Raw genomic sequence first — 12,081 nt, forward strand, 5'->3', positions numbered from 1 at the left:
GAAGGAAGGAAAGAAGGAAGGAAGGAAGGAAGGAAGGAAGGAAGGAAGGAAAGAAGGAAGGAAGGAAAGAAGGAAGGAAAGAAAGAAGGAAGGAAGGAAAGAAGGAAGGAAGGAAGGAAGGAAGGAAGGAAGGAAGGAAAGAAGGAAAGAAGGAAGGAAGGAAGGAAAGAAGGAAAGAAGGAAGGAAGGAAGGAAGAAAGGAAGGAAGGAAGGAAGGAAAGAAGAAAGGAAGGAAGGAAGGAAAGAAGGAAGGAAGGAAGGAAGGAAGGAAAGAAGGAAGGAAGGAAGTAAAGAAGGAAGGAAGGAAGGAAGGAAGGGCACTCAGGCACAGAAAAGCCAAATCATTTTATGAGGACATATAACCAGTAAGAGACAGAGGTTGGATTTGTACCCAAGGAGGCTGACTGCAGAGCCTGACCTCTTAGCCTCTGCTGTACTAGTCTGCCTCCCCTGGGGGCCCTGGGAACCCCGCAGTAACCTTATGCTCCAAGCTTCCATTGACACCAGGGTGCCCCAGCCTGAGGCTCTGCCTGGACCAAACGAGCAAATACAACTAACATCCGTAAGAGCACAAACCTGCCCCGGACCCGTGCTAGTGCTTTGCCAACTCACTCAAACTCCTGGTACCCTACAAGTTAGGTTCCTTACTAGCATCATTTTATAGATGAAGAAGTCAAGGCACGGAGGTGAACTAGCTTGCCCAAGGTCATACAGCCAGGAAGTGGCAGTAGCCAGAATTTGACCGCAGGCCCCCTGCTGCCCGTCTGTGGCCATAGCCACGGTGCCACACTGCCTTCCAGCCGCCTGGCTGCCTTCCTGTGATGCCGGATCCACGGGACATGCCCGGGCCCCCAGGAGCCAGCCTCACTGGGCTTCACGCGCCGCCGGGGCTGTACACACCGCCGCTGTTTCAATTCCCCGGTGAGCCTGACCTTCTGAACGTGACCACAGCGAGAGTGTGATTAATGAGCCAATTATTTCTGTGGAAGACATTGTGCAAAATAAATAGCCCATTTCCGTTCAATTTACTGTTTTAATAAATAAATAGCGCTCCATGCTCTGGTTTTGTTTACTGCTGCTCATACCTGAAAGTTTGTGATGAATCTTCGTGTTGCTCATTTCCAAAATTAATCAAATCTGCCCGATGACTTTGAAATATAGGATTGCATTTGTCCTTCGATGTTAACAGCAAGACAGGCAGGCGGCCCGCAGGGAAAGGCAGGCCTGGGGGAAGGGCGAGCAGAGGACAGGATGCTCAGAGCTCTGGACCCATGTGCCCACACATGAGAACCACAGTCAGGGAAGCTGACTGAGGGTCTAAGGAAAACCACCGGAGGCAGAAGGGCCTAGGAGGGGAAGAAAGTTCTCTTTCCTCTACTTTAACCCCGGGGCAGACTGGCCAAACTGGGGACACTGAGTAAAAACAGCGTGTCCAAACCTCACCAAGTGGGCCAAACTCAAAAAGGCCTTTTTGACGGGGTGACGAGGGATTGCAGGGTCATGTACTCAGCTGGCTGTCCTTTGTAGGTCCCTGGGTGCAGGCACAGAGCAAAAGGGCCGAGAGCCAGTTGTCTCCTGCGGGGCACTCACCAGCTAAAGGGAAGTGTTAAGTAGGGTGGGAGACATCAGGGTGTAATGTGCTCAGAAGTAAAAGCAATTCAACAACGGGACGTTTATGATGCGCGTTTCTAGTCTACATATCCATCTTGACGTCTGTCTTATTAAGACTTACAATAGTCCAGGAGGTAATATTATGTACCCATTTTACAGATGAGGAAAGGAAGAGGTTCAGTTAGGATCGATAACTTGCCCAACATCTCAGAACTAGTAAGAGAAAGTGAAATAGTTTGGATTCCTATCTAGGTCTTCAGACCGCAAGACCAGTGCTGTTATTGTTTCTCATGTAGATATGCTGTGTGTGTGTTTGTGTGTGTGTGTGTGTGTGTGTGTTTGTGTGTGTAGCCTGCCTGAGACAGTCAAAGAATGCCACAGAGAAGAGGTAGAAATCATCATCTGGGCTTTGTTGGGTGAATAGGAGTTTTCTGAGGAAAAGGCAGGAGAAGGAAATGCCAGCAAGAAAGAAGAGTTAGGGTTGACTTAAGAGTAATGGTGTGAGGGGCGCCTGGGTGGCTCAGTCGTTAAGTGTCTGCCTTCGGCTCAGGTCATGATCCCAGCGTCCTGGGATCGAGCCCCGCATCGGGCTCCCTGCTCGGTGGGAAGCCTGCTTCTCCCTCTCCCACTCCCCCTGCTTGTGTTCCCTCTCTCGCTGTGTCTCTCTCTGTCAAATAAATAATAAATAAAATCTTTAAAAAAAAAAAAAGAGTAATGGTGTGGGAAAGGGAAGGAGAGAAAAGAAAGGATCAAGCCTGATGAATGACAGAATGTGAAGAGTAAGAGAGAGAAAAGGGTAGAATTAAAACATGGTCACTGCCCTTCATCTGTATCTCTTGGGAGTGAAGGGATCTGTCTCACATCTGCCCTCAGGTCTTCCCTTGGCTCTCACCTCCCTGACCTCCAGGACATAGCCCACTCCTCCAAAGCAAAGGTGGAATAGGCAGGCTGACTTCCCATGACTTTGCACGCCTCCCCTGCCCAAGACTGTCAGGGGGACCAGATGTCTCTGCCCGGCTAGAGCAAAGGGGACTCACTGATAGAGGAGCAGGCCATGTGTTGCACTTATGCGGGCTTTATGAAACTTGCTTGTAGTCAGGGGGAAACCCACCAACATTAAAGCGAGGCCTTCGTAGCTTCTCCCACTGGGGACAAAGCTCAGCTCGGAGCCTTGGCCGCCAGGAGTCAGGTCTGCGTCCTGGGAGGGTATCCCCTTCTTTAGTCTGTGCAAAGAGACATGGCATGGAGTGGCCATCCGGAATGTCTAGCATTTAAAAGACGACCACCCCCTCCACTCTGACTGTCACTGAAGCCCCCTCACCTGTCTCCCTCCCTAATCCCCCACATCAATATTTCTCAGCATGTGATCCATCCCCACGCCTACCTCTACCCCAATTTGAATTACTAGAGTGTTTGTAAAATGCAGATTTGGGACCTCCTTGCTGCAGATGTCCCTGATCAGGATCACCGAGCTAGTGCTTACCAGTCCTTTGGGATTCGGCTTAAAATCTATCTCTTCTGAAAGCAGTCCCAAGCCTCCAGGACCAGGCTAGTGCCCCTCTGCCCTGCCCTGTGATTGGCCACAGGCTGTGCCTGCCCGTGGGCTCTGTGACAGCAGCGACCCTGCTTCCTCCCTCAGTGTCCCCAGTATCAGATCAAAGGAAGAAAGGGAGGGAGGGAGAAAGGAGAGAATGGAGGGAATGTGTTTGGCTGCTGCCTTCCCAGTGGGTGAGGATTTAGGCCAATTCTGCCCACCACAGGCTCAGCATCTGAGTTTCAGGATGACCCTGAGCTGCAGCCTGGACTCCCAGACATGGAACCAAGTGGGTGTAACGTGGACCATCCACCTCAGACTCTGGGGGAACGATCCATTCCCACTGGGGCTGCAGCCCTGCTAGGCCTGGGCCTGGACCCCCTATTGGCCTCGCCAGGACCCTCCTGCTTGGGACACTGCTCTGGCTATGGGATAATCCCTCTCAGAGACTCCACCCACATGTTGACCCATCCTTAAAACCTTGGGACTCCCATCCCTGTAAATAAAAGACCAATATCTGCTTTGCCTGGGTGAGTGTGTATGTGTGCCCCCGTGTGTGTGTGAGCGTGCATACGAGGGCAGGCATGACGTGTTTGTGGATGTAGGGTGGTATGCTTGCTTGTGCACACGTGCCCATGTGCAGAAGGGTGCTATTCACGTCCCTAAGTGGTGCTTGGGAATATGTTGTGGAATGAGGCTCTACATCTGTGAATATATACATATTTGTGTGCATGTATGTGTTGCCATGTTCTGTGTATGTGTATGTGTGTACACATTAGTTCTTGGGACACTGGTGTGACAGGGCCTGTTTCCATTCCCATTTGTATGTATTTTATTCCCATCCAAGGTCTCCACAGATCTCTTGAAGTCATCTATCTACCCATACTGTCCCTCCTTCTAGGCTACGAGAACTTTGAGGGTAACCACATTACTTGATTTTTCTGGCCTCCCTAGCTCCTAGCACAGTGCCTGGCATCAACCCATGTGTTCGTTCATCCATCCATTTGACACATGTGGATCAATCATCTGCTGGGTGCTGTATGCTGAGGATCCAACAGGGAATAAAAAGAGATGCAGTCACTGCCCTCAGAGACTTTACAATCTGGTAGAAAATACAAATATTAATCAAGTAATTAAACAAATGATGTAAAATTGCAACTGTAGCAGGTACTAAGAAGAAGACACACAGAATTCTGATGGAAGATAAAAGGCAGATTAACCTAGTCAGGGAAATAAGAGACAGATGCTAAAGACGTGCCATTTGAGATGTTACATATCTTGTGAAGGATTAACTGGAGGATAGAGGAATGGCCTTCCATTCTGGGGGAGCAGCCCATGGAGAGGCAGGTGGGAGGGCCTGTAAGGAAGCTCATGTAGGGGGAGCTGAAAGAGCGAAGGGGTAGCAGATGAGGGTTGAAGGGAGGTGGTACCCTACCACGCAGGGGATGTGTCATATTGGTTAAAGATGGGGCCTGGACACTCAGAGTGAGGAAGCCACTGAAGAGTTGGAGCAGGTGACATGATCAGAGTTGTGTTGGGCCACCATGTGGAATTGATTGGAGGAACGGAAACCCTTCCATGGGGAGATCAAGTAGGAGGTGGGGTGATGGTAGCTTGGACTAGGGTCATGGCCGTCAAGACAGGGAGAAGAATTAATTCCAGAGACATATAGCAAGTGAAGCAGACAGATCACAGCAGTGGTGTGAATATGGAGCGTGAGGAAGAGAGAAGAGTGGAAGGTGGAAAGATTCACTGGGATGGAGAACACTTCAAGAGAACAAGTTTTAGAGGCAAGATCCTGAACTCGGTCTCAAACCTATTGATTTTGAGAGCCCTTCAAGTTTTCCAGAAGGAGACGTCAGAAGACTCTGACAATCTGACAGTAGGATATGTGGGTGTGGAGCGTGCACATGGCAGGGGATTAATAATGTGTCCCAAATTGATGTTCCCAGCTTCTCTCTCCTCTACCATATCTTTTCATCAAGAGATAATGATGGTTCGTAGAAAATCTAGAAATAGACATGACTCACCTTGGATAGAGGCTTTGGAATGAGAAGACTATAAACCCAAGCCATTACCAACTGCCAGGTAGACAGAATTTTACAGCTCACAAAGGGCTCTAACTCATTTGAGCTTCCCTATAACCTGGGATTATTACCTCCATTTGAGGTTACATGGTTTGTCCTGAGAAATCATGTATTGGATCAAGTGTAAACTACTCTCTCATTATCATCCATCTTCTGAAAGAATTGGAACTGCAAAAACTTCCTTATGAGACATGTGAATTTAATCCACCTTACATATATCTTTGAGCACAAATTGAAATGGCAAGGAAGGTGCTACAAAGACACATAAGGAAAAGTCCTTGTCCTTGAGGACATCGTAGTCCAGGGAAGAAGAGTCCCAGCTGATAATACGAGACAATGTGGAGAATGCTATATAACCTCCTTTCAAGTAAAGTGTCTCTGATTATAAAAAATAGCAAATGCCTAGTGTAAACAAATACATAATATGGAACATAAAAAGGAGAAGAGAAAATAACCAAGATCCACGCAGAGGTAACCATGTCATTATTTTGTTTGTTTCATTTTGGTATGTGCTTGTATTGGACTTCTCAGTGACATAAGTCAATAAATTGCCTCTTACGTATAAGCCGGCTTTAATTGAAGTTTCTGTAATTTGTAATCAAAAGAATCTTAGCTAACAGGTTATTTTGAGAATTGAATCAATTAAAGTATATAAAACGCTTAACACGGTATCTGGAACAGAGCAAATACAGATAGTCCCTGGCTTACAATGGATTTTTCAACTTTATGATGGTGCAAAAGCAAAGTCTGGTCAGTAGAAACCATGCTTGGAATTTGGAATTTTGCTCTTTTCCCAGACTAGCGATATGCGGTATGATCCTCTCCCAGGACGCTGGGCAGTGGCAGCCAGCCACGGCTCCCAGTCAGCGGCTCCATCGCGAGGGCGAGCAACCAACACATGCATGGCCATTCTGTGGCCACACAGCCATTCTGATTTTCATGGTACAGGATTCAGTAAGTTGCATGAGATATTCAACATTTTATTATAAAACAGGCTTTGTGTGAGATGATTTGGCCTAACGGTAGGCTAGTGTCGGTGTTCTGAGCACGTTTAAGGGAGGGTAGTCTAAGCTACGGTGTTCGGTAGGTTAGGTGCAGTAAATGCATTTTCACCATACGGTGGGTTTCCGGGGACGTAACCCCACCTCAAGTGGAAGAAGACCTGTACTCAATAAACATTAAGTGCTATTATTCTTTTTTTTTTTTTTAAGATTTTATTTATTTATTTGAGAGAGAGAGGGAGCTCGTGCGCAGGAGCGGGGTGGGGGGGCAAAGGAAGAGAAAGAAGCAGGCTCCCCGCTGAGCAAGGAGCCCGATGCAGGGCTCGATCCCAGGACCCCGGGATCATGACCTGAGTTGAAGGCAGACACCTAACCAACTGAGCCACCCGGGCACCCAGCTGCTATTATTCTTATTCTTCACCAATTGGATTGGTGGGGCCAGGCACACAGAAGGCTGCTTACATGAAACTCTGAAGAGCTTTTTGGAAAAAATGAATCCTAAGGGAACAGGAATCCACATACATAAGATTCAGTAAGAAAGGCTTAGTCAGCAGGACAAGCGACAATCCGGAGGACAGCCCAGTGTTTGCCAGTCGGAACTGCCTCCTGGTCCTGCCCAACCATAAGGCCAGGTGCCCACTCCGTGCAGGGCGGGGTAAGAAGGAACAGGGAATGCTGGAAGGAAAGCACGAAGCTCTGCCTGCACCCCGTGTGCTCTCTGTAGGTTGGCCACTAACATGGCTCAGCCCAGGAGAGGCAGAGGTGGTCTCTCCAGCCACAGAGCACAGGAACCTTTGTTACTTTGAGTCATCCCATGCCAAAAGGTCAGTCAGGACTGCTTTGCCGAGAGACTCAACAGCTCAAATACCCAAGCTGAGTCTCTTTAAAACATTGTTTCTAAGAATTCACAACAAGCAGGCTCTGGGGGAGAAAATAAAACAAGAGGTTCTGCCTCAGGAATTAATCATCTAAAGAAAACAAGTATGTATGTATGTACGTATTTATTACTCATCAAACCACACCAATAGCATCTGTGGCTCGCTCATATGAAGCTAATGGATCTTCAGAAAATTTTCACCATAATTTTGAGCTCATATGCCCCATCTGTTACGCTACTGAGTTAACCAGCATCTCTGTGACATGCTGAGAATTGCCATTTGAGGAAGAATGAAACATATTTGAGCTGACACTTTTACAATTTTTTATCTTCCATGCTGGTCTACATGGGAGCAAAGGCGGTAACAAAGCCAGCTTAAATGTAAGAAGACTTTGTTGGAGATGTTCTTATTGATTCCTTCTCTCCCAGAGGAGCGAGCATTGGCCTAGTCCGTCCCTGAGACCTAGCCCCAGCTCTTCTTGGAGGAGGCGAAGGAAAGAGACGTCAGCTCTAGCTTATCTGAAACAGCTTTTACCTGTTCTCTCCATTCTCTCCTGAACCACCAGCAAGAGCATTCAGGTCTCCGCTCTTGCTGATTTTCTCAGCTCCGAATGTTGCTCTGATATAAAGCAATCCTCCCTCTATGAAAGCCAAACCTTATCCCTTAATTCCGTGAACAAACCCCTTGTTTCAACCCTGAGTCTGAACTATTGCATCTCAGACCATTGACAGCTCTGAATGTAACTAAATTTTCTTGCATTCCATTTTCAGAGGGATAACAGTGTGGGCAGGAGTTAAGAGTATGGATCAGAAACAGTCCATACAACTACATGACAATACTTTTGACGCTCTGCTGTTAGTAGCATACGTATTAAGGATTGTTATATCTTCTTAGAGAATTGACATATTTATTATTATGTAAGGCCCTTCTTTGTCCCTGGTAACTTTCCTTGGTCTGAAGTCTGCTCTGTCTGAAATTAATACAGCTACTCCTGCTTTCTTTTGGTTAGTGTTCGCCTGGTATATCTTTCTCTATCCATTTACTTTTAATTCGTAGGTCTTTATATTTAAAGCATCACTGCAGCATGTCTGGGCACGTGTCCTCCTGTGACCTCATGAAGCCTGACTCAATCAGGCTCCCCATCCCTGCAGGTGCCTTGCCTCAAACAGATATCCAAGGTCCCTGGGAGATCGGCCTGGGGTTCAGAGCATCCCAGTGTCTCTGCCTTCTGCAGGTCCTCCTGAAGTGTGGCTTGAGGAACGTTGGAGGCAGCTAGATATGACCCTGGAGTTCTGGACTCTTTCCATCTGCCCCCTCAGCCCACCAGTGGCTGCAGGCCCCTCTTGCCATCCCCACAGCACACGGGCACACATGAGATAACACTACCAGCAGGTGCAGACAGGGCCTGCCAGGTGTGCGGCCAGCTCTGCTTGGGGGAGGCCCTGCCAGACTGGGGGTCTCTCATCTATCATCACGGCAGGATTGATGGTGCATCTTCAAACTGCACCTCCTCTAAATGAAGAGATGGCCGTTTAGCTGCAATACACAAACCCAATTTGGGAACCCAAATGACACGGCTCCAGTCTCATTGGCAGGAATTATGGCACTTGAATCAGGCACAATCTGCAGAATAAGTGAAATTGTCGACACAGAGAAATGTGTTTGAAAATATGATGTGATCTATGGTTAAAGCCTATGGATTCTGCAGCTACCTCAAAAATATTCTACTTCCAGAGCAATTTCTTCACTAACTAGCTGTCTCTCAAAAGGACCATATGTCTTTTTCATTACTGTGTCAGCCCTGCCTCCATTGGCAGCTGTCCGCAGCTGCTGGGCCCGCGGATTCCCCATCCAAAGGCCCAAACCTGCCCGGGTCCCGGCGCCATGATTCACAGAGACCCTTGAGGCCCACTGCATGGGAGCATCTTGGTCCCTGATGCACATTCCCACCCCAGTGATTTTGGGTGGGTCTCACCTTGTTGACAACACTGTGCCCTATGACCCGCCAGCTCCCTGCCATGTGTACGGGAACCCCTTTCCTGGATTTCCCATCATGGCACTACACAGGGATTCATTCATTCATTCATTGATGCATTCATCCACTTATTCGACAAATAATTACAGAGCATCTGCTAATGCCAACTACCTTCCTGTGCCCTAGAGACCCGGTGGGAAACAAGGCAACCCAACTCCTCCTCTCAGACGGTGCTGGGCTAGGCCAGCCACAAGGCAAGCCTGGCGGTCCCAGTTCCTTCCTGTGCAGACCGGGATAAGGAAGCAAAGGTGCGTGGGCGTGACAGCCTTCAGCCACAGTAGAGGGAAGCCGCTGCCACCAGGAGCTCAATCTGAAGCTGGGTCTCCTGTCACTTGTGCCCACAGCCACCTATATGTCACTGAGACTGATCACACTACAGGGCTCCCCTGTGAAATATTCAGGCTGCTCCTGCCTCCAGCTGACAGTCTCAGGAGCTGGGGATGCTGTCTGTATCAGTCTGTCTGGACCACAGACGTGGGCCCCTCTGCCAATCTCTCCCGATGGGGGTGGGGGAAGACAATGACGATGGCACTCTCTGCCCCCCTTGGGTTGTGCTCTCTCCCCTGGCTGAGTCACCTTGTTTCACCCACCTCAGGCCATGGAACGATGTCGCTACTTGCACCCTGGTTTGGATCCAGCTTACCAGGCTCCCACGACTAATGTTCCGAGTCCAGATCCAGGAGATCTTAGTCTGTGTGATTGGACCAAACAGCTTGGCTAGGCTGGTTCACGATCCCTGGGCTATCTGCGCCCAGGGCCCTTCCAGGGCTGGGCACCTCCACTTAGTTCTCTGCTACCCACCCCCATGGCCACTTCCACGGTCTTGGCAGCATCTGTCCAGAGGCACTTCTGGGTCTGTGGCAGGTGTAGTCCAGAAGCAGGGGACACTGGTGCATGCCCAAGGAGGAGATTCTCCGCGGGGTGCCCAAGAGTTACAATAATGCCATTCAGTTTTTAAAAGACAGAGGATGAAACTTCCTTTGTAACACATTTGGAGTGTGCCAGAGGCATGGCAAACCCAAAGGCCCTTAAAAAGTCATGCAAGATCTAGGTGAAAGGTTATATGGGAGCCAATACCAATTCTTATAACAAAGGACTCTGGAGAAGGCATTTTATAAGCAAGATGCCTAATAACAAGAATGGCAGCTAGGAGCGCCTGGGTGGCTCCGTTGGTTAAACATCCAACTCTTGATTTCAGCTCAAGTCAGGATCTCAGGGTTGTGAGATCGAGCCCCACATAGGGCTCCGTGCTCAGTGGGAGTCTGCTTGAGATTCTCTCCCTTTCCCTCTGCCCATCCCCCCCATCCCATGCTCTGTCTCTAAAATAAATAAATAAATCTTTTTAAAAAATGGTAAGCTCATGCCAGGCACTTAACTCCTAATTTACATATATTAGCTCACTGAAGTCTCAACAAACCTACAGTGTCAGTACTATGATTGTTACACCTATTTTCCTGATGAGAAGACTGAGGCAGACGTGGTCAATAGAAAGAACCTCCGACTCACCAGAGTTGCCATTGGTTGGAGTAAGAGGGGCACCTAGAAAACAGAAATATCAGAATTCTGCAACGAAACTAGGAAGGCTGTGGTCTCCAGGTCCCAGGGGGATGTCGGATGAGGACCTACAGGAGAGTTCGGGAATGAGGCGTGAGCGTTGCTGAAGTGCATCAGCTTTCTGCTGCCCTGTGTTCTCTCCCTCCCCACTCAGAGGCTCCGTGGCCCATCTCAGCAGCATGCTCAGCCTTGGCTGCACATTTAGAATCACCGGGGGGAGATTTTCCAAATGACAATGCCCAGACCAAGAGAATCAGAATCTCGGGGGGTGGACACAGGTTTTGTCAGCATTTGTTAAAGCCCTCGTTGATTTCAGGCAACATTTGATCCCTTCCATGGAAAGCTTTATGGCATGCAGTGAAGGTGAATGGGGCCGCTGAAATCCTGATCAGCAAATGTTGAGTAGCTAATCACAGGTCACCTCTCACAGAGTGCGAGCCACCGGGGAAGGAAGGCACAGACAACACACCAATAAAGGAGCGTGTAGCGGCAACAGGGTCACAGACCGCCTGACCCCGGGCCTGTTGAGCATGATGGAATGTAAGCACGGCTTGACAACCTACCTCAAAGGCAAGGTATTTGATCCACAGAGAGGTGAAGCAATTTCAAACACCACGGAGGCTGCTGACGAGGTAAATTCTTCTGCGGGCAGAACAGAAACCCTGCAAACCAAGCACGGCTACTGGGCAGGCAGCTCGTTGGCGCCTGGTATGAAGAGCGGATCTTCTCATGGCTGCATCATCCTACGACACAGGCCACCGTGCACATGCCCGACGTCTGATGTCAGAGCAGAAAATAAAAACGCTTCGAAGCAGAAATTCCTGGGTTTGACACACACTCGCTCAAACTACCCCCTCTGAGACTTTGCTTCTTTATCTGTAAAAAGGGATCATTAATTCCTTTAACAATTATCTTCTGAGCATCTGCCATATTCCAGGCATTGCTTTAGATGCAAAGGATAGAGGAGGAAACAACACAGATAAAAACCCTATTTTCTTGGAGTTTATATGTTCTTTGGGGGAAACAGACAATAACAAATAAGTAAAGTATATAGCCTGCCAGAATGTGGTAAGTGCTAGGAAGTCATATAAAGTAGGGGAAGGTGATAAGGATTCTGGGGGATGAGGAATGCCATCTTATAGGATGATCTTCTCCCTGAGAAGATGACGTCTGAGAAACAACCTGCACAAGAGAAGGGCAAGAGCCCGGAGGAAATCTGGGAGAAAAGTGTCTGAAGCAGAGGGAGCCACAAGTGCAAAGACCCTGAGACAGAAATGTGCCCGGTGCGCTCTGCTTAAGAATGACGTTATCTACCATCCAGGGGTGTGTGTGTGTGTGTGTGTGTGTGTGTGTGTGTGTGTGTGTGTGTGTGTGTGTGTGT

This window comes from Callorhinus ursinus, unplaced genomic scaffold (assembly GCF_003265705.2).
Source record: "Callorhinus ursinus isolate GAN/ISIS: 27379988/994484 unplaced genomic scaffold, GSC_fseal_2.0 scaffold49, whole genome shotgun sequence".
Classification (NCBI taxonomy): Eukaryota; Metazoa; Chordata; class Mammalia; order Carnivora; family Otariidae; genus Callorhinus; species Callorhinus ursinus.